The sequence below is a fragment of the Dromaius novaehollandiae genome, chromosome 1 (genome assembly GCF_036370855.1).
Source record: "Dromaius novaehollandiae isolate bDroNov1 chromosome 1, bDroNov1.hap1, whole genome shotgun sequence".
NCBI classification, from domain to species: Eukaryota; Metazoa; Chordata; class Aves; order Casuariiformes; family Dromaiidae; genus Dromaius; species Dromaius novaehollandiae.
In genome coordinates, this window is record NC_088098.1 from 103794054 (window position 1) to 103818908 (window position 24855).

A 24855-nucleotide genomic window follows, 5' to 3' on the forward strand; every position below is an offset into this window, starting at 1 on the left:
TGGGAGAGTTTTAAAAAACAACCAGGACTGCCTGTATTTATTAACTTTAGCTAAAAGGCATAGAATCAATTGCTTACTTTTCCTGAAGCTCTGCTTATGATCAGAAAACAACTCATTAAAAACTTCCTAGCTTCCACAAAGCAGGATAAAGAACCTCATGCACCAATTTCTTGAGAAAGCCTTTAACATATAGTTGACCTTTTGCATATCTTTAAAAAGCAGTTGGTTAAATATTTAAAACAGTTGAGAATCAGCCTTGCTCTTAGGAAGTAATTTATACTTAAATACTTCGAATTTAAAGATTTAACAGAATTATCCATCATTTAATAGCATTTCCCTCATCTGCTATGCCCATCTGTGTCTTATTGCAAACACTGTCAGGAACTGTATTTATTTGCTTGATTATATATTCAGTCCCTAGGCTTAATGGTACCCCTGTTCCTTTAGGCACTGCTGCAATTTGCCAATCTGTAAAAACGTAGTTAATGAGATAGACCTCCTCCGTAAAGGAGATGCATCACTTCTTTCAGTACACAGAACTATGGTAATAATAATAATAATGAGTGAAATTCACCTACTTACATACCGCTTCACTTACCCAGACTTTCCCTGTGTCTGGATTGCTAAAGGTGCATTACATGTTTATTGTTTTTTTAGTAACCTTTCAGATGTTTGGTAATACTAGCAGCAGAGTGAGTATGTTCAAGGAGAAAAGATGAATATCCCCCCTGCCCTGTCATTTCCCTCCTTGTATAATAGGAACACAGCAACTAATGAAGCTAAGGCAAAATTTCTGGCTTTTGCTTTGACTGCAAAGCAATGTACAAATGGTTGGCTAATGCTCTAGAAGAGGTGGTTAAGTACTTTCCTTTTGCTAAAGTGGCACATTCATCATTTTGAGTCACTCTCCATCCTTGAGGACAGGTTGCGATTTCTAGATCCCAGCCCTATGCTCAGGCCTGTCTTTTGTACAGCCTTTAGGATGTCTCTCTGTGCAATTTGACCAAATGCTGACATCTGGATTTCTTTCCCCATTGGGACCAATTGGTTGCAGCGAGTTGGTTGCATTTCCCATGCCCATCTCTGTACACTCTGCAAGTAGCCTGGACAATGAGCACTGTCCGTTAAATCTGCAGCAGTGAACTCGGCAATAAATCAGTCCTGGTGTATCTCCTGGGTAGAAGGAGATTTGCTTTTCAAGTCCAGTACTTCTGAACCACAAGGCAGAAACAAAGCCTGCCTGCAGACACAACAGGTGCACTGAAAGGTTACAAATCCCTCTGTTAGCTCTTACTTGGACTTCTTCAGGCTTTTTGATGGAAAAAGTATAATGTTGGTTTTAGGAATATAGGTGGGAATACTAAAAATACTGGGCAGTTTATTAAGTCTGGAGAACTGGACAGACATGGAAATGGGCAGTGAGGTTGCTGAAGAGCTCTTTAAGATAAGGACATTAAGAATGACTTATCGTTCTTGATGGTACTTTGCATTTAATGTTTTTCACCTTGAAGCAATTGTTAAACATGATTTCACTCAGGTATGGAACTGTAGCTGGATGGATATAAATGAGTTTTTGAAGGTACAAGCTAGGGTTTAGGTGCAAGCACTTTGCTTCCTAGCCATCTGTTAAGGCAGTTAGGGAATGCATGCTCTCCTAAATCACTGGTGCTTAGGAGCTTGATGGATGTGCAGGGTGGATTGAAATCGAATGCTGAGCCTGTTAGTTGACCCATTACAATCACCCTGCCAAAATGCGTCTCCCCTGAGGAAGGGCCATCTAAGTTTATGTGCCTTAAACTTCTAAGTGTATAATTCAGCCATGGCAAATGAAAACATTCATTGTGCCTTAGATCAGGCTGCAGTAATTTTCTTCGTTCCAAGTGCAACAAGATGATTCAAGGTGGTTAACAGGTCAAAGACAATTTAGGCAGCCAACAGATGTAAATTCATCTCTGAGTAAAACCAGTGGAAAAATTCTTTGAGTAAGTACTACTCAATGTATTTAAATAAAAAATAATAATAAAAAAAAGACAGAAGAGGGTTCTTGGGATTTCTTGTAGCTGAGGCAGAGGTACAGGTTGAAAGTCTTTTACTTAAAAAGATCTATCCCAAAGATGTACTCATGAAGAATATTGCTTATAAGATTTCTCTCTAGGTCTTTTTCACTCTAGTAAGAAAATCATTTTTCCAGCAACAGAAGGGCAGCTCAAAATCCCTGTGATTCAAAGGGCCAAGTTCTCCTACTCCTTGTCAAGTTAGCTTAGTGCCTTGCTAAAAAGCCAGTCTTCCTTCCATTTGGGGTGGCCGAAGCTAAACCATGTCATACTTTTGATTTCAGTGCTATTGGCAAGAGGTATCATTTGAAATCAGTGGGACCAGCAAAAGAGCTTTTGTACCAGGGATGGCAGATGACCCAGTGCCAGAGGAGGCATCATCTGTGTCATCATCCGTGTTGTTCTGGGGCAGGCTATCTATCCCACGTGTTTACAGATGGGCTGCAAAGGGATCTGGTGTTATCCTTAGTGCACTTTGGTGCCTCAGCAAGTCAGCTATGCACGTGAAATTCAGAAAGGAAAAGTGGAGCAGTATGTGCGGGTTGCAGGCTTAAAGCGCACTTAACATTAGCACTTCTCCTCTTAGGCTGAGCTTTATCTCCATGCTTCAAACTGAGTAAGCGTGTCTTTCTTGGCAGAAGCTGGATGAAGGATTAAAAGTAAGAGGAAGTAAAAGGAACCGGCAGTCTTCATACATCAAGCCCTTTTGGCTATGATTTCTGTTTGCACCAAGGGTGAATACATAGGCTAGAGCCCAGAAGGTAGACCAATGAATCCCTCATACATAAAAATAGGTGCACAATCCAGATACAGCAAGGAAAGAAAGGCTTTATCCTAGCCAGGAAAACTATCTTTAGACATAAACTCCTGATAGTGAGGAAATCCACAGTTAGTATTTATTCTAACACAGTGGTACTTTGCATAATATATGGATGGAATAAAACATAGCTGAGTCTGTCTTTGTATTAATAACACTAAGTACAACATAGGGTTTGGCACTAGAAAGGTCAGCTAGTTCCCAAAGTGACCACCCTGTGTTCCCTCTGGAAAATTCTCATTTAAAAGCTTTAGCGAAATGGCTATAGCAGCCACCCATGTTATAAATCACAAAAGGGCAAGCTTAAATCAGTGCCTTGCCTTCTTGTCTGCACTGGTCAAAGGGATTAAATTTAATCACTCTGGAAATGGGTGAGAATGATGGCTGACCTGTACATGTCTAGCACAGCTGGAGACATCGTAGTGTTCTCCCATTCCCTCTTTGCCTGTGAATTATGGCTTGAAAGCTCCCTGGAGAAGCTTGCAGAAGCTCTTCTCACAGGAAGGCCTTCTACATTCAGAACCTAAAAAAAATCCCAAGCTGAAGTAAATTAAAACAAATCAATTAGCTACAAGTGCCATTGAGAGAATGTTTCAAATTGAGATAGGCACCTAAGAGCATGAAGTATTCAGTCAAATTATTGAACATGAGGGTGGAAAATGGAGGAAGACCATTTTAGTACACACAATCAGCCTCATTAATTAAAGCAAAGTGATGATTTCCTTCTGTTGAGAAGTGCTCTCTCGAAATGAGAGCAGTTCTTCAGAGGGTGAATTCTTTAGTATACCACCATGTAAATTGTCCCCTTGTTACTGTATAAGGTTTCAGTAGCACACTCTCGAAGCGGGGTAAGGGGGTAGGGGATAGGGAATAATAGCACTTTAAAACACAAGTGGTGGAATTTGTTTGACTAAATGCAGCCATCTAACCTGAATTGTCACCCTACACAGTGAAACAGGCATCTGTAGGGTACAATTATTCTCATCCTGAAGTAGATGTTTCAGTTGGGTCAGATGAATCATGCCTGAAAGTGCCTATTTCTCTCCCACCCAATTACAAAGGGAGCTTTGGAAGACTAATTCAGTTATAAACATCTGCAATAGGGACCTCCAGACTCAGAGGAAATGAATCCCACCCAAGACACCAATAGTAAAAAGTTGGCAAATGATTTTCAAACAGCAAGTTTATCACATTAATAGCACTGTTACACAATGGTCCAAGAAGCAGAGGTTGTAGAACTGCCTAAAAGCTATAGGGATGTCAGGTTTTAATCCCACCTTGCAAGGGTACATCAATGAAGATAACCAGCATATAGGAAGGGCATGCAAGAAGTATTTTTCAGGATAAGTCCATCCCTTGAGTTGTTTCTAAATCAAGACAGGGTACAGGTAAATTTGACGTAACGTTTCTATCGGGATCACTTCTCTTGGGGAATTTATCCCATAGGGGCTCATCAGTTACCTCCCCATCCTTATAAAAGGGAATGCAGTAGAGAGGCAATAGGAAACTAAGGCTTCATCTCATTTCAGTCTGTCTGTGTAATGCCTTGCTTGTAAGGTAGGAGCTTTCCTGTAATCCTTTTGACATTAAAACTTCCCTTCTCCTCCTCCTTTCTTCTAATTCGAAAATGCTGTATGGTGCCGCTTTGATTTTTTCCTGTTTATAATTATCAGTTTCTCATAATTGAGAATTTTAAAAAGCTCAGATGTGAGGCAATGACCCAATATACAAAACTACAAGAATTTTTAGTGAGTCTACAGCAGTGTAATTAAAATCTGAAAGGATTTATATGCTTGAGCACACCTTTTTAAAATATGCCACGGACAGTGGTGTGTGCTGAGGGCAGGTGTCTAACCCAGCAAAGTCTGGCTATTTCCCAATACTAAACCATATAATCATTTCTGATTTCAAGGAGATGAAACTACAAACTGCTAAATCATTTTTTTAAATCAATATGACACATTATAAAGACAATGAATTGTGAGTGCCTTTTCACGTTGTGCAGAAAACAATGAGCCTTAGAAGGCAGAAGCTTTAAATATTGATACCTTCAATTAGAAGGTGCCTTAAGTGAAAAGTCTCAGTATTTTAATGGATTTCCTTTGGAATGAAAGAAGTTTCTCTCAAAGGAAGTTGCAGCAGATGTGTGAGTGCTGGGGATCACTAGGGAGATCTGGGCATTGGAAAGCAGGGAACTTCAACTGTGAAGCATTTGCTCCATGACTTTGCTTTGATCTGGTGTTTCCCACTCACATTTTCTGGTGTGTCCTGGACCAGACTGGGGGTGTGAGGAGGTGCCTGTTCCTTTGGTGGCACCAGCAGCCACTGCTACCGCTCGGCCCGGGCTTTCCCAGGGCAGTGCTTCGCGGCTGGTGGGAGCCTCAGCAGGGTCTGGCGTGCTGGGCTCCAGGCCATCTCACAACGTGGGCAGCCGTTAACTCACTCTTCTAGTGCTGGTGTTAATAGTTATTTCAAATAACTTTCACATCCTTCCTCCTTAGTGATACATGAATAATTCGGAGGAGCTCCTTTGTGCTGTTATTTTAAAATGACAGCTCTGACTGATACTGGTTCAGGCCCAATTATAGGAAGCTGACACACCATGTCTTTCTCCGTCTTTACAATCTATCTGATCTAAAGTGGTACTTCTTGCAACAGGCTTAAAGGGATTTTATTGCTTAATCTGTATTTATTTGAAGTAGCGTTTTTGTTCTTAGCATTTTTTTTAATCAATCAATCATGGAAAGTTATTTTTGGTATTGTATGTTCCTAGACTGGTTTCCTGGTATTATCAGATACAGTTAAACTGATTTTCTTGAATCTCTGTAAAATGTATCAGAACAAGCAATATTTTACATAACTTTAGTCCTCAGTTCACCCAGAAATATGTTACAACTTTCTCATCAGGAAATGTCCAACTGATAGGTTTAAAGTTTCCTGTCAGATTCAAGATTTTATTAGCCATTTTACCAGCATAAAGGGGGATTGTTGAAAAAAACATCTACCTTGAAAAGACTCATCAGATTTTCATCCCCTCATCAGCAGATTAGTGCTGTCTTGTGCATAGTCTCAAAACACAGTGTGACAATTTACTGCAATTTTCTTCTCTTTCCTTTGATTTAGAGATTGGGATTTAAAGGATATGACTACTAGGGTGGCAGAACGCATTTTTTTTAATAGAAGGCATATAAATATTTTCTGGTTTGTAGCAATTTTGATAATACTGGTAAACAGTAGACTTTTCTTCATTTTCATGTAATACAATGAATGCCTCTACCCAATTATCTGAAAGTCCCCAAATTGCTCCAATATATAGTTGTCTTGAAGCTCCTGCACTGCAATCACAGTATCGTATTAGGGTAATGGGAACTTTACTAGTCACTCTGCAGTTATATTGTATTTTAGAAAGCATGACTGGCCTGGATTTCTAAGGCTTGTGCACCCAGCAACATAGAAAGCTTCATGTTTTACTGTAGCTTTGTCCACCCCATTGCACCTAGGTACCATCTCCTGTTTGACTCTTCCTCAAGCTCCTTAGCTCCTTTATAAAACTTTCTCAATGCTGGCTATCCTCAGGAACTAACGATTGAGTGAGTGACATCTAACCACACTGGAGGGACAACCTTGGACATATTCCTCTGGGGGGGGACGGACCTCTAGAGTCCCCTCTGAGAAACTACAGTGCGGAGCAGCTGAGCAAGTTTTTCTGAAATAATCATGTCAGTTCTGCAATAATGACATTGGCTTGTCAACAGAACATCAATTCTGCCATAATCTTATCAATTTTATTTTGGATTCTGTAAAACTCATCTGTACAAAGAAGCTGCTGATTAATATAATGCTACAGCATGAAGCAGTAGTAGCTCAACAATAAATATTTGCATTTTTTAAATAAATATATAGCTGTTTTTACAGCAGCAGTTACATGACTTATTGCATTAATTTTGGTTAGAAAGTATTGAAGTATGGGCAATTTTATTGATATAACAAATACAAACTTACATTCAGCTAATGCTAAATGATGCAGAGAGGGAGATTATTAGAAAGACTTTGTATGCATATATAAAGTAAGTGATCCTTAAGAAAAAATCAGGAGAGAAATTTGCTAAGCAAGCATGTTTTACTGGCTTGATGAATTTTTTTTAATTTGTTGGACTGCTGGTTTATGTGATCCATTAGGTATCTAATGGAAATGTTTAAAATAACTATTTTTAAGTGACATTTTCAGTAATAAGCCGAGTAAGCCAAGTGCAAGTAGACCTCATAAAGTACACAACAAATTAACTATGGGGCACAATTTCTATTTCTAGAGTATATTTGTTGAAGACTGAGAGTTCACTTCCTGACTCCACAGAGTTGTATACAAGGTATATGTGGGCCCATTGGCAATACAGAATTGCTAACCCTATGCCTTGGAAAATCCACCTGATTATGGCTAGGAGTTTTACCTAGGAAACACTATCAGTTTCTCCTAAACACAATTTTGTTCTGGACATCTCTAGCCAACAGTATGGGGTGTTTGGGACAGGGAAGCAGGTGAGAGAAAGCAAGCTCCATCCCAGTGCACACTGATATGTAGAGCAAATCAATGTGGCATTTCTATGTCTGAAGACACTGACCCTATCTAGAACTTGAACAAAAGAAAATGAAAGAAAGCAGAAGCTGGTCTTTCTTCAAAAGATTTGCAGAGTTTCCTTAACATGAGAAATTACCTATTTTGTGTTTTGAACAAAACATAAAGAAATGTGGGGGTTGTTACTGACAAATTTCAATCTTAGAGACAGTAGAAGTTTGAATATTTTTCAAAAAGGATCCAAAATGGTTGAATCATACTGTTTTCCTTTCTTTTCCATGATAGCCAGTTTTAAGGTGCAGAATGAGTAGATGTAATTGTTTATAGTCCTTTTCAAAGGTGACTGAAGTGTTTTTGAGTAGTTCTTTAAAAATATTTTTCCTCCATCTGAGGATATTAAAGTAGCCTTTTCGAAAAAACATGACAGATTTCCAGGCCTCTCCTGACTGCAGAGACAGCTTTGCTTGCTAAAATTAAGCAGTGTGTTTCTTCCTCAGAACCTCTAAAATTTGAGCAGCTTGACTCTGCACTCAGATCATTGCTGTCTCACCAAAGACAGGCACAAATATGGAAGCCTGGAACATGAAAGCCAGTCTCACCGCAGACGCTGCTGTTGTGTAGTTCTTCCCAAAACCTAGTTTGCCCGAGCCCTTCATAGTCCCCAAACTCCAATTTTCATGTGGTAATTTCTTCTTTGTTACCTGAGGCACGCTAAAGTTAAGCATTTAGAAGAGCAGCACAAATAGGAACGATGCCTTTCTGTAATCTCTTGTGGCAAAGGTATGATTCAGGATTCAGAGATGGGCAAACTACTTATGGCATCGCAAAGCTGGCTCAGATCTTCTCTGAAGCGTGGGAAAAAACGTGACTAATGCTGCCTTAAGGGTGAAAGGAGATGCAGGGGGAGGAATTGAGCTGGATTGGAAAGCCAAAGGACTCGAGATGGCTTCCATCAGGGCAGGGATGACGGCATCTCTGATGCTGGATGGGTCATGTGTGCTGCTTGTGCCAGACCCCTTTACCCTCCCTTGGTGTGGCTGGTGGTAGCAGCCAGCCTGGGGTGATGGTGGTGGTGGTTAGTTTTGTCTTAAAGGCTTCTGGCATTGACAAAATGGACTGTGCTCATTTTGTTATCATTGGCAGTCTGATGTCTTAGGCAAATGCCAATACATAAGGTTATACCTGTCTGTGTCTTGCTGTGGGTCAGCAGCAGAAACAAGAATATAACCCAGATCTCCTGGCACTGTCAGTTCAAAGCTTTGCTGGCCAAATGGCCAAGCAGCCAACAACTTCTACAGTTCTTAACTGGAAAGTGTCCTTTTCCTAACTTGGTAATAAGGAGTTAGGTGAATGAAGACAGAAGGTACTACTGAGGAAATAAAAAATATTGAAAGTGATGAGTGCCTCTTGTTCACCGATTTTTGAAATGTGATGAGACAGTTGCCATAGTAATGCTATTCTTTGCTGGATGCAATGTGTACCAGTTCTAGGAAGCCATTGATGGTTGTCACAAATAGCTTTCCATAAATTTAAATATCTCAGAGTAATATAAGGAGAAATGTGTCCCTATGTTTTCTTATAGAAGATCAGATTCTGATCTGCTTTGCCTAGAAAAGGAACATGACTGACTTGGGCATCAGCTGTTACATATGGCCTTCAAAGAGAATGTAGCTGAAATTTGTTTTGGCTTTAAGCAAAGGGCAGCTTTTTTTTAATGAAAAGAATTACACTTGCATCTTTTCAAGACAGTTTTGATAAAAATGAAAAAACTTGCAAATAATCATGGTTTACAAACCCAGACTATAAAGCTATGCTAATTGATGTGGTTCAGAAGATAATTTTGGTAATACGAAACAATGTGCTCCATAAGAAAAAGGACTCTGTAAGAAACACTTTTGGCAGCTGCAAATAGTCTAGGATATTCAAACCTTCATATATACAGCTAGTAAGTGCATTACGAAAGAACAGGTAGCAAGAAAGATACTTCTGAATGCTTTTTGTCGCTAATATTTATTTATCACGGTAGGGTGTGCTAGTATGGCGGGGGTAATAGCAGCTGGGTAGAAAGTGCCTGGTGCATAGAACAGCGTAAGTTTCTGCTCTGCTTTTTTGGTTGGTACCTTGTGTTGCAGAGGCCAGCTGAAAGCAAACTCCTTCTGGCAGAAGCTATTTATTAGAACAGTGAAAGCCCAGCTACTGCAGAGAAAGAATGACCTGTACAAATAGCCTGTTGAAATGATATTTAAGAAAATGGAGGCTTTGAATGTACTCTGCAGATGCAAAATTCAGTTCATGGCTACATGTGGCAGTTCATGCCGTGTACAGATGTTTGGCAGTTAAGCAGTACGTTTATGAAATTTGTTTTTTATATTCAAGATTAAAAGGTGATACGAAAATAAAACCTAGATTGCAGGAACAAATCTGTTTATGTGGGACTAGACCCTACTGCAAATGAATGTAGGGCCAATTGATGTTCTCACAGAGCTTTCTGGACCAGACCAGCATCCTTTAATAAACGTATATTCTTCAAGAACCACAGACTGATTAAAAATATATATATATGAAGAGGCTTTTGCTGCTTTCGCTTTCTGATAATTAATCTTCGGGCTACCTAGACAGAAGACCTGCCAAGAGTAATTCACTATAAAATGTTATCTGGCCAGGTGAATGCACTTTGTAATGTTACAGATGGAGAGCTCTCTCAGAAGCTACAGTCAGAGAATTGTTAGTTTGCTACTTCTGTGCTGCCCTTCTCATTTAAAAGGACCTTTCTGGCCCGTCATGCCTTAAAAATTGTGGGTAGGGAACCTACATGCTAGCACATTAATTAATGGGAAAGCTAGGTTTATGTGAGAGACTAGGGCAAAGATTTAGTGTTCCTTTTCCTTCCCATGGAGTCTGATAGCCACTATAAAATCAACAAAATATCCACCTCTACCCTGACGGGGAAGAATGTGCTTTACAGCAAGGCAGCACCCAAACTCTCCTCAGGGCACAGCAATCTGTCATTTGACTTGCTCAAGGGCCTCTCTAGATAAAGCAGGTGAGCATCACGACCTTTTTCTCAGTCTCAGCATCTCCCAGCTGTCCTGCATGGAAGGGTTTTGATTTGGTCCTGCTCTGCTGTGTTCATTGTTAATTCTTGTTGTGTGGCAAGGGTGTAAGGAAAGTCTGCACCAACTCCTCTCCTTGCAGGGAAAGGGGTTAGTGATGGAATTTTTTTCGATGAAGTTGACTGAGGAGAAAGTAGCTTCACCAAAGTACAGCAGATGCTGCGCAGGAACCCTGTGGGATGGGAACCCTGTGGACTTGGGAGCCTAAGCCAAACACAGTCAGCTGCTGTGTTTAGTGGTGCTGTACCTCTCCTGTGCTGCTTCTGAGTTTGGGTGAACCTGAGGAATCCTAAGGGGATTCAAGGGGCAGACTTGTGATCCAAGTGCTGCGGACATGCCGTCTGGAGGATGCCATTGCTTTGGCACCTGTGTCTTGGAGAACTTGCAATTAACATCTAATTCATTACATGACAAATCTAATTTTGCACTATTGATTTCCAGAAGCCTAAGGCCACAGTAAAGCTTAGTACTCTGTCTATTAATTTCTTGCAGTTACTGTAAACAAACATGTACTGTGCATGAGAGCATAATGTACTTGTTCAACATTAGACTTATAGACAGCTTTATTTCTAGGACTAAACAGCAATAATGACTCATATCTTTCAGACTCAGATTTGTCAAATATCATTAATCCTGACAAAACTCAATTGCTTTAAATAAGCAGACTGTCTATCCTGAAATGGCCTACTGTGAGGCTCTCAAATTTGAGGGCTCTCTGAAGTAAATTTACATGATGCTGCTAGCATCTTGAAAATACTCATTTCAGCTCATAAACAGCGTGCTGTGATGAATGGCAATCTATTGTCAGTGATCTTGCACTTTCTCACTGCTTCTATGCTTTCATAGCCCGAAATGGAACAAATATGTTCCCCATACTCTGTGTGACAGATATCGCTCTTCTCTTCAGGAACATATATTTTGTCCCATTTTGTTGAAATGGATGAAATTACTACTATTTGGTGTGAGGATCTGCCAGTATTACTGTCCATCCATTGACAATATAAATGTCGATTAAGAAATAATGACAGTCTGACTTTTTACTTCCATAAAGCTTTCTATTATGTGATCTTAAAGCCCTTTACAAACTAACTCTCAGTGTCAGAGAGTTTAATATTATACCCTGTTCTTTCAAACAAAATGGAATTATAGAAAGGCTAAATGCCTTGTCCTACCTCCCACAGCAAATGGACGGGAAAGAGCACAGCACAGACCTTTAGCTCTTCTTCCCCTCAACCTGTGCTTTGCTTGTGAAATTCCTGTTTGCTCTCAGCAGCACTCTAACCTGCCTATTGAATGTTTTCCAGCAGATGTGTTTACATCAGCAGGAGTGCGAAACATAAAATCTACCTTCAAAAAGAGATGAAGGGAGCAGAGGAGGACTTTCTAGTGGATATTCTGACGTGCTTAATGACTTGAATTATGAGAACATTCTTTTCTTCTTGTCTTTTTTCCCAAGCTGGCCTTTCATTTGGTTGATAGCAGTAACTTTTCCTGCTCCTAGTTAGAAGGTAACATTTTTAGTGGTTGTGCACCTGTGGTGCAGTGAAAGGACCAAGGAAACTTTCTTGGAAAGTGCTGTCTCAGCGTGAAGGCTGAGACACTCCCCTTCTGTCACTCCTCTTAGGAGTTATTGCAAAGAATAAGGATGTTGCCAAAAGGGAGAGATGCTCCAAGCATCTTTTTTTTTCTCTTGCTGCAGACCACAGCCTGTTCTACAAGATCCAGCTTCCTGGGGATCTCTTCTTTTCCAAACTCTCCTAAATACTGAAACTGGCACCTGCTTGTTGCTTAGAAGGATTCCCCAATATGTACTTGCACCTGTCCCCCTCGGGGTGATTCCCCCCCCCCCCCCCCCCACCCTGAGGTTTTAGATTTACCACCTCCTAGAAGCATTTGTGTTTAACTTCAGGCTGGGAACAACCTGACACACTCGCCCCACCATGTTCTACAAGAAATGGCAGGGTGGCAGGGTAATCGCTTCAGTTCTGTAAAGCACACAATGATCTTCTTTTAAAGAAGAGAAAGTCTTTTGGCTTTAAAAACTGTTGGTAATGGAATATAAAGAGCAGTGTACCCCCCCCCCCCCCAATTTGTGTGTTCTGCTGAATCTGGCAGCTTTTTTTCCTTTTTTGAAATAAATCTGTTCCCTAATGTCCCTGACTCTAAGTCACTGCTACTGAAAATATCCTAAACAACTCTTATAGAATGTTACAAAATGTCCTATTCCGAGCCCATTAAACAGTGATAGGGTCTCTAACCACCTACACCTGCAGTAGGAAATTTCTCCACCAGGAACACCACAGACTGTGAGGAGTACAGGGCATGGTTTCTGAAGTGGATGTGTCTTGCTCTCAATTTACAAAGACTGATACATCCCTTGGAGTGGGTGGTGTCCCTTAAAAACTCAGCTGAGAGGCAGATGGAGCATCACTGTGATGTCTTAGTGACAGCTTTGAAAGGCTCTGTTATCAGTCTGGTTACAGTAAGAGCATCGCCATTCTGAATTAAGATGCTTGAAGGAGAATCAAGACTGAATGCATCAGACACAAAATAGACTGGCCCAGCTCCAGAACCCTTGACTTGTGATGGGGTGTTTGGTTTTTACCCTCCCCCTATCCCCCCATCTCTAAGCTGCTTTTTATTTTTGCTCTAGCTGGAGAGCAGGTTATTCTGATTTAGAGCCATGAAGTGGACAAAAACCAATGTGGCGCTCTCAGTCTACCCTCAGGAAGGGTTTCACTGGTAGGAGATTGGAGGCAGCTTTCCCTGGCTTCAGAGCCTCACGCATTGATGATCCAGCTGATGAACAAAAACTTTTCTGAGACTTGTGTGATACGTCATTAAATGCGCTTTGGACAACAATGAATTTGGGGGAGGAAGAAGCACCACAGGAATTCAAACTCTTCACCAATCTAAGGCGAACCCTCCAGGGGTTCCTCACAGCCCTGGAAGGTGCTCTGCTTGCTGGCCTGGAAACCACAAATATGCTTTGGCCATGAGGTCCAGGGCTGACTGCGTTTGTGAATAACGAGGAGGATTTGCTGGCCTAGGTCTTGCAAGCGAGGTGGCTGGCTTCACCAACTCATTGTACTTGGAGTGCAGTACTCCAGGCAGATGGGCTGTAGGGATTGTTTGGCAGACCTATAGCAGGGAGTTATATTTCAGCCTCCTCCTTTTCTCTGCCCACTGGCTGTGGCAGAATTAGTGTTTTCTCTAAGATACAAATGAATGATTCCCTTCCCAAAGAATTGCTTCCTTTCAGGAATCAAACAACCTTCTCCATGGATTGCTTCATCTGACCATGTAGTTGGTGTCTGTTTTCTAGATGGTTAAAAAGGTCAACACAATCTCACATATGTCTCCTGCCCCTGCTCAAACACTAGTAGAGGGATAAACACAATAAAATTTGTTGCTGCCAGATGCTTGCATTCTATTTAGCAGTCAGCTCAGAACAGAACCTCCTACAATGAAACCTGTGAAATCCTTACTGAAATTATAGTAACCAGTGTGCTTGTAGTGCGGTATGGAAGTGGCATAAATAAGGCAAGGGACAATGTAGAGGATACAGAATTTCTGTTTTGGGAATAGTGCTTTTAAATGTGCTCTAACCACGCAGATGTTCATAGGCTTGGTGGACAAGAATCATCCAGCTCCTAAATATGGGTGACATTGAGGTTAGTGATAGCAGTTTCTATAGGGGACAGCCTGGTGAGGCACCTGCAGGAAGCATTATTCTTTTCATAGTTGAACACCAAGACTTCAAAGGAAGGAAAGAAGAAGTTTGCAATGAGAGGAGAGCCAGGAAAGAAATTAGCTGGGAAGAAACTCCTGAGTCACCTGGGGGTGTTAAAAAGACTATGCTTGGAATTTTGCCAGGTTTTTAATAACCGAGTCTGAAAGCTCCCAATGAAGAAGAGGACTAAAGTTGCATAAAGCTATAAACATTGCCAACTACTATTGCAGTGTTTTTTCCAGCAGTCTGGAGGCTTTGAGAAGCTTGAGTGTTTTGTGAAGGATTTGGATGCTATTCCACAGGGACTCAAAGGAGTAAATTATCTTAGAGAAAAGTTCTAGGAGAACATTATTAACTGTATTTTGTATCTGAACTTGTAGCTGTAGATCTTAGGAAATCTTGTCAAAGTTGGAAATCTTTCCTGGAAGTATTGCCTTTAGAGCTGTTATTGACAATATTTATCATTGTTTCAAGGATTACGATTATTATTTGAAAGTATGTATATGTGATTACAGTCTAGTATATTCAAGGCTGTAAAGGCAAAAGAAGGGATTCGTGTAATCTCTTGGCACATAAACTTATGCCCTTCTCCACAAGGAGGGACAAATACACAATGCACAGCTATCTATTATGTGTATTATATTATCTATTATCTACAACATGAATGTAGTTCATTCCAGTTGTACAGATTTTATACAAAAACATTGATGTCTAGTATGGGTCTATACATAGGATGTGTTGGAAGCAAGAGAATAGGTAACTGAAATTGGGGCCAGGATGTTTCTAACATTTGGACCCTAAAAAAATTTGATGTGCTATCCGCAACTGCTTGATTCATAGAAGATCCTTAAAATATTCCAGTAGGGTGACTTTTACAATATATTGTTATTCACCTAGCGTTTTTCTGAAAGTAGCTCCTGTTAGAAACAGCTACAATTGAGCTTACCAGGATTTCAAAGTACTTGAGTAGTTTCCCATCAGATTCTAGCATAAGCACACAGCATCAACTCAGAAAGTTAGTGCTGGCCCAGTAACCCACCAAGTTCAGCAGGCTGTGTTCCCTTCTCCTGTTAATGCTGAGCTGCCGGACTGACGCTGAGATCCAGCCCAGCTATTGTATGTGCTTTTTATGTACTGGAGTCTAATATCTCCCTAGGTGCTCATTTATAGTGTTTTTTTGTTAAAATGTGGCCTTAAAAAATCTGCTCACTTGTGCTTGTTCTTCCTTCTGTCAGTTCAATCCCTCCCTCAGAGCAAGGGGAATGGGTTGGAAGCATCTAGGAATTTGGTCAGAAGCTTACCTACCTTTGCAGTTAAAAGTCACTGCTGACAAAGGAATGCAGAAATACTGCCAAAATAAAAAAGCACAGATGAAGAGGGAATGTGTTTAAAACACTTTCTTTCTAATTCTCCAGAGCTTTTTCTCACATGCTGCCTTTTAGGAGAGATCTCTTTTGTTTGCAAAAAAATTATTGCTAAGAGTTGGCAGGTGCTGCAACATCATTTGCCTTTCAGCTTCTTTGTCAGCCAGACACGGCCACGTGTGTGGGCAGTGCCTCCTGCTGTCATTCATCTATTCTTACTGAATTTGATGGGGAACGTGGCTGTCTTTTGGCATTTCTCGCTCTCTTTCCTTCACCTGTGATTGTCTGGTTGTAAACAAGTTCAGTATGATAAGCAACAGCATTTTCAACACTCTGCATGCTGTGGTGAGAAATGTCACTGATATTACATGAAGATGAAAGTTAATTACTGTTTTCAACACTGCTTGGAGTGTTTCATTTCATGTTAAGTAAAAATGAAACAAACTGCTTTCACAACTTAGTTTTTTTCATTTGTGGTTCCCTGAGGAAGCCTCTATTTCTTTTTCAGATTATCTGCTTACTTAAAAGAACACTTTTGCCCTGACTAAAAAGGAAAATCCCTAAGAGAACTTCCCCAGCTTAAGGGAATACTATATTGGTTCTAACAGGAGCTAAGTAGAGATTATTTACATCTAAGTATCAAAAGGTAACAAAAGAGGAGGTTGCATAAAATGAATCTATTTATTAATATGTTAAGCCATAGGTAAGATGGTTTTCATGATATTCATGAAATTTGTGATACTCATGACAATGGGTGATTACTTGTGCTTTATCATTAAAGGCATGTGGCAACAATGTGCTACAAGGATATATACTACCTGCCTTGCAAAATAAAGGGGCTACATTTTAATGCATTTGCAAAACAGGGAAAGGACAGGCAGATGTGCAGTCCTTTTGAACCTTTTTGCTTTCTAGTACAGCTCCCCAAACAACTAGCCACTTGATCACTGTAGCTGTTGTAGTTACTCTTAGCCATTGAGTTAACCATCCCCTCATGCTGATTCAGTAGTAATTACAGGTGTCTAAAGAAGCATGGGGTGCAGTGTTTAGCTCCAGAGTATTGCCTCAGTCTTTTCATCCACTAAACAGTCTGTTAAAACAGGAACTTTGACTTTGTATGTCAATTCTTGCAAAATTGTGGTTTATTACAGAGTAACAGCGAAGTTGTGACAAAGCCAGAAACGCAACAAAATTAAAGTGATAAGCAGGCATATAACTTTAAAATTGTCTCCCTTCTGCTTTTGTGTCACAACAAGCCTTTCTTCTAGCTCTTGTAGGCAAGGGATCATGAGAGACTGGCAGATAGGAGGCTTCCAGCTTGAAAAGCATTTCTAGCACCAGCTACAACTTTGTCTGTCTGCTGCAAGGCCTACAGCCCGTATTATCCTTGGCTACTCCTCATTTCACCTGTAGAGAAGGAGCAAGAGAGGAAAGAGAGAGCTGACCTGCATTTTCCATGACCAGGGGAAGGTGAAGGCTGAATTCTTCTTTAACTTGTCACAAGAAAGAAACTTCAAACTTTTTGTACTTTTTCTGCTGTTAGTTTGGGTTTATGGAACACAGCTGGGCTAGCTTGGTGGTTTATCTGTCCTGCATTGGCTTCATGTTCTGTGTGCTTACTAAACTATTCCCAGGCTTCTGCTCTTGTATGAAGGTCCAGGCTTCTGCAGAATTCCCATCATTCCATACCGACCTGCTTCTGTTAGTATCAGTCCCTCTGTAGTCAGTAAATCAGTAGCTAGCTTAGAGGACTTCTACTAAGACTTATGTCTTTGTGATGCTTTTGATGCTTCATCACTGATCAGCAGAAATATTGCCATGTAATTTCACAAAGGCCAGATAAGCCTTTCAGAAATGATGTCAGTAGTCATGCTTATAGATTAAGGGTAGGATCTAGGTCTCAGTTCTGGTCATAATGCATCATTGTTCATCATAGGGTATGAAAATTTATAGCTCAACGCATCCTGTATCGGAACACTCTTTCCTTCTGTATTGAAGGGATGGTCATGGCCGGAATTTTATCATCTGTATCAAGACATACATATTTCCTGAGTTAGACAAATTATCTGTGTATAACACAATGATGCACACCACCTGACATTTATAGGGGGAAACTCTCGGAAGAAAAAGAAAAGAGAATTCTGCTCATTGTCACCACTGGTTGTCTGTGGTGACATTTTTAGCTACAGGCTTGTCTCGATGATTGAATTATTTAGGGTATTGACTTATTTACTGATGGCAAAATTAATGTTTTTGTCTCTAACACCCTTAGGACTCAGAAGAAGAGTCGAGGTCTTTGTATTAATCCTTCTGTGTATTAAATAAAAATCTATTTCCTATGCACTGAGTATAAAGATGGAGAAATATTATGTATTACTTTCCTTTCTTGAAGTGATTACTTTGTGGTTGTTAGAAACTTCTCTTGCCGCTTCTAATTTTCTCCCTCTGATTCACTGGAGTTTAAAAGTTCATCAGTGGCATTTTTGATTCTTTTTGCCTGCAGTGGTCTCTCCATAAATCTTAACAGATATCAGAATTATACTATAGCAGTAGATTAACCACGTGAAATTATTTAGAAAAGTAAATGTTGTTTTATATGTTAACATGTATAATCCAGAACTCCAGTGTATATATTCTGCAGGCATTCATTCACTGTTTTTAATGTTTGTCTGTGTTTATAGTGTGACATATTTTGACTTTGGTCTGGCAGGAGGCCCTTTTGGGTTTGCATGCTGCTTTTCCCCAGGCACTGCAATGCCCCCACCATACCCAGGCCCCTTGTTTCCCTCTCCTATCCTGCCCCAATTAAAAATATGAATTGCCATTCTCACCTTGGAGTCCTTTCCTTGTCACTTGTAATTTGTACTTTCTTTCACAAGAAACAGCACTGTTAAACCCTATTATTGGGGATTAAACTTTCCATCTCTTGCCTGTTGAGTTGCTGCAAATCAACTATCATTTATAAACCAAGTTTTTGAAGGATGAAGACAATCTCTTTATAACTCCCTGTTCAGTTTCTCCTTTAAATTACTGGCTCTACTGGTGTAAATTCAAGCAAGTATGGCTACCCATTTCTAATTTTGTCACTACAAACTGAGTTGATTCCCATCTTATTGCCTGTACTGGAATATCAAACAAGCAACTAAAGCCACTTCTCATTTGCTCCATACCACTGTACAGGGCAGAAGTACTCTCCTGTGGTCTACTGAAATGTTACTCAGAAATGTTGTCTACTTCACAGTACTAGAAGCAGGAATGCTGTACTACTGAAATCCCCTCCGGCAGAATGTGCTCTTGGGAGAGAGAGGGTCTGCATTTCAGAAGTGAATGTTGATCCTTCTGAGGATTTTAAAACTGAGTTTAGCTGTGTTTATATGAATGGCCTTTCTAACTCGTTCCTTTCTTTGCTTCTTGAGCTGTTTCAGTCTTTCTGATAAAATCTCTATACCACACTGCTCCCAAGAGAGATGTTCAAGTGAGGAAAGGGATATGTATTATTTCATCTGTGGCCTAAGCCATGCTTGAGCTAGTCCCTAGATGCAATATGGATGGTTAGTGTTGTGTTGATCACAAAGCAGTTCTGTTCAGATAAGTCTTGGCAATTTTGGATGTTTACCCAGTGAATAGTATCTAAGTCTCTTGCAAAACTTGCTCAAATAACAAGTTGTCTGTGGAATGCCTAGTTCTATAATTCTTGCTTCGGGCTTAGCCAAATACCTTCAAATACCTTTTCTGACTATTTTGCAATATTTCTATTTCTGATATTATTCAAGAAATGCAAAAATATGGATGTAAGAGAGGACCATGCTAAATCAACCTTTGAATATGTGTTAAAGAAAATCTCTAACAAAAATATATTTTTGAATTCTGGGCATGTATTCAGATTGCTTTACTATTAAGTATGTAGTTTTTCCCTCCCATAGCGGACATACAGTTCTAGTTAAAATCCTGTATCTCATTTAAATAAGTTATTTCACTATTGAAAAAGATAAAAAAATACTGCCAAACACTTGTCTGAGACCTACTGTTACCAGTCATGTGAAGTCTAGTTCTGTCTTGTTAACAATCCCCCATGCTTAGTTTGTTCCCCAGCCTGCAATAAACACCTTAAAATTTACTGCTTTATTTTACTTTTGCCATTAAGTTTCTTATTGTCTGGAGATTGTTAATGTAGCTGATAAATATCTTTATTCCATACCACTTTATTTTCAAAAGCTTTCTTTTTTTTTTCCTTTCTTTTTTTCTTTTTTTTTTGGGGGTAAGATCTAAGTCTGATCCTACAGATGCTTACTTCGAAGCATTGTTTGTAATATTAATGGGTTATGGGAAACAGGAAAGAGCACAGTGAGCTTTTCTTTCTAACATATACAACCCATAGAAAGGCCAAAGAGTTTTGTGGCTTTGTGTTCTCCTGCAGGCTTAGAAAAAGAGGTTCCTTCACAGAGCCCATTCTGTACAGGGACACTTGTCTCCCTAAACCAGTCGACAGAGGGGTTTTGGGGGAGACTGACAGAATCACAGAGCTCTCGGTTGGAAGGGATGGCTGGAAGTCATGCAGTCCAACCTGCTGTTTGTAGCTGGACTATTGCCGATGTTAGACTTGGTCAGCCATGGCTCTGTTGTCTTTGTAACTTCCCTTCAAGTAGTTATAGGCACTATGAGATCATCCCTTATTCACAAGACTAAATAAATCCCACTTCCTCAGCGTCTCAATACGAGCCATGTACCGTATGCCCTGACCATCTTAGTGCCTGGACCATCTCCAGTTTCTCCATATCATTCTTGAATGCATCTCTCATCTCAAAACTGGATGAGGTACTCCAAGTGCAGCTTTATCAGGGCTGACCAGAGGGAATAACAACTTTCCTCAATCTGTTGGCCTTGCTTCTCTTAACATAGTCTAGTTAGTCTTATCTGTGATGAGAGTGCAGTGTTGGCTCATATTAATCTGGCATCCACCATAATGCTCAAGTCCTTTTCAGGAGGGCTGCTAATCAGCAGCCTTTACAGATGCATGGAGTTATTCTGCAGGTGCAGAGCTTTGCACTTTTCCATGTTGAACTCCACAGTATTTGTTTGCCCAGTCCTCAGGCTTACGGTCAAGTCCCTTTGGATTGAAATTATGCCTTTTGTCATATCAGCTATTCCTCCTCCTAATTTAGTATCCTAGAGAGTAATCCAGAGCACTTACAAGTAAGTTTCTGCTCTGATTTACTCTCAAGAGGAATATTTCTCTGTCTATTAACATCAGAGGGAATGATGGCAGATTGCTTTCCTAATCTAGTGTTGTGTTTTGTTGGTCTTCCCTGTAAAGAGACGATGCTCCTTCTCTGGGATATCTGCATTAGCTTTTTAGAGTTAGGACAGCGGGCCATATAAAGAGACTGCAATTGTCTTTCCTTTTTATCCTGCTATGCAGTGCCCACATCTGAATAGGACAGAGCTTTGTTTGCTATGATGTTCTTCTGCTTTGTGTCTAGTTCTGCATTCCAAATACTGTGTTTCATCTTTTAATAGTTATGGCACATATTAGGCAGAGAACAGTCTCATGACTGAAGCAGCTCCACAGACTGTTAGCCTCATTATAGGACTTTAACTTAATGTTCAGACTGTTGATGCATTAGTAATTGCTTAGCATAAAATGCTGGCTTGTCCTCATGCCTTTTTTTCTGCATTAAGGTTTCATTATTTGTAAATGGAATAACTTCTGGCCAGTTAACCTATTTTGTGTTTTTCTTGTTAACCTTCCCTCTATGTCATATTAACTACAGATATCCACAAATTTTCCTAGATTTTCTTCAGACTGCCCATTTTAATATATTAGATACTAAAACCCCAATGGATAAGTTCCTCTGCATATTCTCTGCTTTATTCTGATGGTGTTTTTCAAAGGATATGTGCATTTTGCTATTGACCTTGCAGATATCATTTAGGTGAATTTAGCTTCTACAGTGGCTTTCAAAGTTTTTTTCCCAACCATAAAGAATCATCCAGTAGAGATGCAGGTCTCCATATGACAATTCTGATATCATGCTCCAACAACCTTTATTCCCCCCCGTCCCCGCAATAGCTTTCAGTAGATCTGTTAGAAGTCCATGGATATGTAAAGGTCAACAGATCCCAAGGTGAAAACAGCTGTTCTACCTGATGGGAAAATGGACACAGAGTACTCTTACACTGGTGCTTACAGTAGAGAAAGCAGTATGTGCTAAGTGATTATAAGTATATGCAGCATATTCTGGCTGGTGTTGCCTACAGGATTCACAGCAAAACACATATTCAACCGAGGGCAATGGTCTGTTAAGCAAACTACTTGAAAGAAACCAGACAAACTCAAAATATGGTTGTATTCTGGGAAACCACAAAAATCTTTTGCTTTGATATAGCTTTTCCACCAAAACTTACAATATTAAACTAACATGGCTTATTCTGTCCTTCCTTCTATAAAATCAAACACACTCTATGTCAAGCCAGACTAGGACTAGGTTAAAGGGAAAATATTTTACAGAGAAAAAAGTCAACTACTACTAAGGGAAGGGGCAGCAAAAGGGCACTAGCCTGCTGAGTGACTGACTGGTTCTCTCTAGCTGTAGTGATTTCCCTTTTCAGCCCCTGACTGTCCTGGATGCAGCTATATGAAAAGCTCACTGCAGAGGGGGAGTGAGGATGACATTCTCATCAGTGGGATTCAGAACTAAATTAGCTCATCCTCCTCCCCTGCTTCTTCCTTCATGAATTGCTGTGCTGTGGCTGTATTAAGGAGACACCGGGCTCATACAGGATCTGTTTCTAATGCCAAAGTTCAGTGGAAGTTTGATAAGGCTGTCTGCAAACATTTAGTTTTCCAAAATTATAGATTACCATTTTCAAAGAGAATGCTTAATTTGTTCTACAGTGCATCATCCTTGTTTCTTTCTTTATACAAAATTTCTAATGCTCACTGCAAAGAGATGCCTAGACTTGCAGTTTGCTTATTGTCCAACCTGTGTTGGTTGTGGGTGAGCTCACTCAAGCCAGATGTTAAAGGATATCTCTGATATAGTTAGTGGTAACTTGCAGTCATGGGTGTGGTAGTCTGCTGTATGAAAGAGAACTTAGGGTTGATAACCCTGAAAGTTTCTTGAATTATTTCCCTCTGTAAAACGGATATGTATTGAAGATAACCTATACATGTTGGTCACAGAGTGGTCTCTGGACTGTTGGTGTCCAGATGGCTGGACAGCACTGTGCTGTTCAGCCAGATTAGGTAGCAGCTTCATACTGCTTTGTAAAGGAAACCACCTTTGGTTTTATCAGTGTTTTCTCTTTCAAGGTCAAGAGCCTGGTTTTGACAGGAATTAGGGTTAGCTAGTAAGGAGGAGGGTGCAAGAAAAGCAAGCATAGACAATTATGAAAAAACATGACTACAGGAAGTGCTCGTTTTAAGTGCCATAAGCTACAGATTGATTGATAGTTGAAGAACGAGTAGTTGCATTCTTTTTAAACGACTCAGTTCAGATGTTGTGTGGATATTCCCATTTTTTAGTTGGTCATGTGTCCTGATGCAGCAGTGTTTTTCAGTCCTTTTTAAACTTGGATGAGATTTTGGAATAAATAAAATTAGCACGTGTTTTAACATTGTTCTCAAGCATAAGTCCTTTCCCACACCCAGGCCCTATTTTTTAAAAATGTAATTCTAGAACCATTTTCCAGCTTCCAGCAGAAAGTTTTCCAGTGATACCAGTGCAGATTCAGCTGAGGTGCCTAGAAGCTTGGAGTGTGCAGACATGCATGGTTTGCTCCCAGTCACACTGAAAGCAATAGCTGAATTCTAAGATTTGCTGTCCCTGACTCCAAGTCCTGTCCCATCCCCCTCGGCTGAAAACAGAGTGTGCACGGGGTACGACGTAGAAATCTGTGCTGGTTACCCATGCTGGTGATTTAAGTGATGAGGCTGATAGAATAGCAGAGGCAGAGAAGTGCTGTAACTAAGCATTTAGTTTTTAAATACTTAATTACAGAGTGCCTAAAGAAGGCTGGGAGATTTCTGGAGTACAGAGCAAGTGTTTTCTGCTCTGAGAGGATTAGGCCACTTTGGCTACTTCTGTCAAGTCCCTTCCAGACATGCTAACACTTTGATTCCTCCTACTCCCAAGAGGACTGTAATTAAGAAGTTACTGCCTCCCAAGTGCGCAATTATGTTCTCTTACAACTGATAACAGGCCCTTACTTTGAAATGTCTCCTGCTGCCTTCATTAGCATTCTTGTACTGATAGGTAAGTAGTTTATTACACTTTGGTAAACTACAGAGGATGTTTTGTCCTCCAGACAATTTACTAAATGTAAAGAGTCTTAGAGAGAAAGTCAAAAAGAAGTCATGAAGCAGATAAAATAAATGCATGCTGGATAAGTTTTTTTTTTTTTTAATAAAAGATCTGAGTATTTATTGAGTTTGCAAAAATGAGCAATAATAAGACTTTTGAGGACTACAAGTTGAGTTTCACTTTTTTTTTTAATCCCTGTTAAAAATGGTGACTCTAAATAAACACGTTGAAAGAACTATCCAAAGAGAGTCTGTGTTGGTGACAAAAAATAAAATTCAAAAATAACTTGCCCTTAAATCCTCTTGTTTGGGCCTGTCAAACACTTGGTTATGCCAGTCCCACTTTTAAGCTTCTGTGTAGGCAAAATAAGTTTTATGAAAGTAGGGTGTGCAAGGCAGTAATGTATTGTATTTTCCTCAAAAAAATAGGTTTGAGCAGTAATTTTGACTGTCCCACTACCCCAATGTTATTGCCACATCTGACAAATAATTACCTTTCTCTCGCTTAAGGCCCACCAGCAATAGAAATTAAACAATTCCTAGGCACAGTCTTCCAACACAGTCACAAAATTTTAAGCTAAACCTCCCTTGTTGCCATGTAAGCCTTCATGCTGTGTACTGAGTGGGCACAAAGAGTGTTTTATTCCCTCCTGCACTGCAGCTACCTTTAGACTTTCAAACATGGTTCCTCTCTGCTTTCCTTGCTTAGGATAAAGAGCTTAATTTTTTTGATCTTTCCTCTTAGGCCACATATTCTAGATCTTTAGGTTTTTTCCTTGTTCTTTCTGGGTGCTTTTCAATTAGTGCCTATCCCTCTGAAAGTGCAGTGTTCAGAAGTGGGTACAGCAGTCCAGATGAAGCCTTATTAGTGCTGAGCAGAACAAAACAGTTTTTTTTTT

The 24855-nt window shown here is 40.1% G+C and overlaps 1 protein-coding gene across 6 annotated transcripts in view; it reads right to left on the reverse strand.

Annotated features, from left to right (window-relative positions):
* HTR1F (5-hydroxytryptamine receptor 1F) overlaps positions 1–24855 on the reverse strand; it is a 120436-nt gene that overhangs the window by 21606 nt on the left and 73975 nt on the right. The window contains exon 1 of one of the 6 annotated variants that reach the window (XM_026093367.2): positions 3261–3388. The exons of the other annotated variants lie outside the window; for them this stretch is intronic. The gene's annotated coding sequence lies outside the window, so the exon portion shown is untranslated. Of the gene's footprint in view, positions 1–3260; positions 3389–24855 lie in introns of those variants that run through there. 6 annotated transcript variants of the gene reach the window in all.